Source organism: Pinus tabuliformis, chromosome 7 (genome assembly GCF_031772625.1).
Source record: "Pinus tabuliformis cultivar Carrire ecotype Pingquan chromosome 7, CPIR1, whole genome shotgun sequence".
NCBI lineage: Eukaryota > Viridiplantae > Streptophyta > Pinopsida > Pinales > Pinaceae > Pinus > Pinus tabuliformis.
Window position 1 is genome coordinate 1,260,871,794 of NC_142293.1, and position 3,800 is coordinate 1,260,875,593.

Genomic DNA, 3,800 nt, shown 5'->3' on the forward strand with positions numbered 1-3,800 from the left:
GAGAAAACCATAATGGAATTCTAATCAAATTTATATATGAATTTGAGATTATTTATAAAAGTGGTTTTCTTATTTATATTTGAACAAAAAAATCTAAGAATAGTTGAAGATTTAGCCTAGGCAAACTTTGGAGAAGAAAATTATTGACCAAAAAACAATTGAAAGTAGCTTGAGAAAATGTAGTTCAACAACTTATCAAATTTTTTAGATAGTTACAACACCTAAATATTTGAAAAAACCGTAAATTAATTAGAATTACAATAACATCACATTAGATTACAATATCTCTTCTATACCTATCCACACAAACATTAAATAGTACTTTATTATTATTATATTAAACATAAATTAGAATAATAATTATGCATACTTCCAAATAAACCACCATAGATCCATCTTTACTCGCGATGTACCAAGCCCCGCGAGGGATCAAAATCTAGATTAAAGATGGTTCTATGATGGTTTAATTTCCCCCTTTATATAGTCTACATTCCATGTGAATACTATGGGTCAATACCATTGGTTCTCTATACCATGTGTCATCTTTATTTTTATTAATATTAATATTAGGATTAAGAATGTTTTTTGCATAGTATTAATAATAATTTGGCGCATGCTATTTGGCCCATATGTTTCACCTAAATAAAGTTTTTTTTTTAATATTCGTAAATATAAAGTGAAATCTACCCCATACTGAGTAAGTGAAATCTACCTCATACTGAATATCTACCAATTCACTATATGCAAAATAATTATAATAAATATACAATAATAACAATAACAATTTACTACATGCAAAGTAATTACAAACCAAAAAAAAGTCACCTCATGCAAACTAATTACAACCGGAGCGCATTCAAAGTGCAAATGATATACTATGTAACATAATTATGTATACTCGTAACATATTTCTATCAATGTACTAACAATGTTACATTACTTATCACTCTCACATCGCCTATGTAAAATTGACTACATTTTTTTCGTTTATTAAGCCAAAATAACGAGAAATTTTGTGTCATAAAAATTCCAGTCCCATAGTATAATACTAAAATTTGCAAAAACTACTAAAAATGCGTAAGGAAATGTGTATATTAAACATAGTGTTTGTATTACACCAGAGCATAAATAACACAACGGATTTATACTTAAAGATTTAGATGGCAATAGGGAGAATAATTCAACAAAAATAACAATAACTATTAAAATGAGTAAGGAAATGTGTATATTAAACATAGTGTTTGTATTACACCAGAGCATAAATAACACAACGGATTTATACTTAAAAACTTAGACGGCAATAGGGAGAATAATTCAACAAAAACAACAATATTACTTAATTAGAAATAATGGAATAGATAAAACAATTACTAGAGAACAGAAATCACTTTGCATTACATAATAGGCTTCCTTGGCGAGAGAAATTACAAATTTATAGAGGCAGAAGATGGATCTAAAATCCTATGTGTGATTCAGATGGAGATATGGAATGATCTAGAAACCACTGGCAGTGTAGGAGGATCTAGAATCCTGCATGTGATTCTAGAAACTAATGGTAGTGTAAAAAGGTCTAAAATCCTCGAGATCTAGAAAGATGTGATCTAAAATCCTCCGTGAATTTGGCTTCACACTTAACAGTTGACAGAGAAGCGAATCTAAACCTAATAACATGCTATCAACATGTTCAAACGAACCAAACCAAATTGCAGAAAGCAAGGTACTCTGTCATTGCAGAGTGATTTAACGATTAATTTTCAGAATGATTTAACGATTAATTTTCATTCGGAATGTTGAAAAGCTCACGCATCTGTTCAGTGGTTTTCCCTTTCAACATATCAGCAATAGTTTGACACGTCAAGTCCAAAAGATTTGTGACCACCAGGTAGTGGGCAGCCTTTGTAACTTCAAACAGTATGGCGCGATCTTCTACAAGAGCTTTCACGAACTCCTCATCCCACGTTTTGACGGCATCAAGCGATACAGTGGGGGCATCAAGAACATGGTATCTGCAATATTGAATAACGCGACGCAGAATCATGGCAGAAACGAGAGGCAGAGGAATGGTAATGTTGGTGCCCAAGTCCCCCATCATTCTCTTTATGATGCCTGAAGTCGATGCCACCTCTGTTTCCACCTCAAATATTTTGCCATCGCAGCTCTGCAATTTCACAATATCAAGATGATGGTTTTGGTGCCTTATGATATTAGAGCGCATGAATTATATGTGATAAAGTCTTTTAAAAGGTTTAAAATTTTTGAGGATTCTCCATTGTAATGTGTTGTAGAGTACTTTAGACTCATGGTTTATGCATATAGTTTTGGTGGAGAGTGGTATTAGAGTCCATGGATTACATGTCATGGAGTCTTTTGAAAGAGTTAGGGATTTCCCATTGTAATTTGTGGTAGACGGCACATGATTTCATTTAAGCCATATAATAATAATAATAGTAGCTAATTTTTCTGAATTTGGGTTTTCCAGGGGTTGCTTCATGCCAAAGCATGCTTTCATTTAAGTCATAGGGATCTCAAGTTGAAATATGTTTTATGGGTTATTGTTGCTATAATAATTTTCTCTCACATTATCTTTAATAATAATAATAATAAATTTATAAGCTCGTTTTTTTGAGTTTACCGTTTCAAGGTTGAAATATGTTTAATGTGTTATTGTTGTTATAATTATCTTCTCTCACATTATCTCTATTTCTAACACTTGAGTGAAACCTATTCACATATCATAATAGCCTGATCGATGTTGCCTTTGAAATCCTTGCTAGATTGAACAAAACCTTAGTCAACATTCAAGCCACCCAAGTCTTGTGATTGAAGTTTCCTTTGGAATCATTACTATATTTAGTTTTAATTGATTCATATAATATTTATTTAATTTTGTAAGAGGTTAAATATTCTACAATTTCCATTTATTCTAGATGATTGTTTTTAATGTAAATTTGATTTCTTTGAATTCCACAAATTATGTTAAATGAGAAACTTCCTCCTTATTACTCTCTTCTCCATCAACCTATGTGATGTTTCAAGATTTATATTGGTGGAGGATATAGGGAAGTTGTTTTGTTGAGATCCCATGGGAAATGATCATGTTACCAAACCTATAGCCAATATAAGCATCTACAGTGGCCAAGCATGGCCTTACCAAGATTAAAGGATATCCTACCATAGAAGACTTGGATTGAAGGACCATGAAGTCGGTGGGATATCCCCATGAATATACTACGATCGCTACATCTTCCAAGATTACTTCTAGTTTGATAGTTGATCTATCAACAAGTTATAGCACTATGGGGCTCTTCTTGAGATCAAAAAGTCCTAGAGATTCCATGGTTTCATGAATCATAACATTGATGGAATCCCTAAGGTCAATCGACGTGATTGCGATGAGAGTATGGTTGATCTACACATTAACTACTAGGCTCCTAGGGTTTGAGTATTTTGTCATGAGAACTCCCCCATCATAAGGTATGATAACTTTCCCATAATGTGAACAATTTGAGGATCCTTTCCTTTTCTATTGGGCTTCCTTAGAAACAACTCCCTTACCAATTTCGACTAAGTAGGGATATCATTGATTTCTTGGAATAATGATATGACAACACACATATTTGTAAGCTCACCTTGAAGATCAAATTCAGGATGACTAATTTGTTTCTCTAGGTACAATCTTTCTAGGTAAGGAGGAACCCATTGTTCTTGGTGAACTTGGTTTATTCTTGAGGTATCTAGAGACTAAACCGGTTCCATTTCTTTATTCAGAATTTCCTCATTGAGATCTTCAATATGTATAA

The 3,800-nt window shown here is 32.5% G+C and overlaps 1 pseudogene; it reads right to left on the reverse strand.

The window, feature by feature from the left end:
- Positions 1 to 1,771: 1,771 nt before the first annotated feature.
- Positions 1,772 to 2,215, reverse strand: LOC149251997 (uncharacterized; annotated as a pseudogene).
- Between the last annotated feature and the right edge of the window lie 1,585 nt (positions 2,216 to 3,800).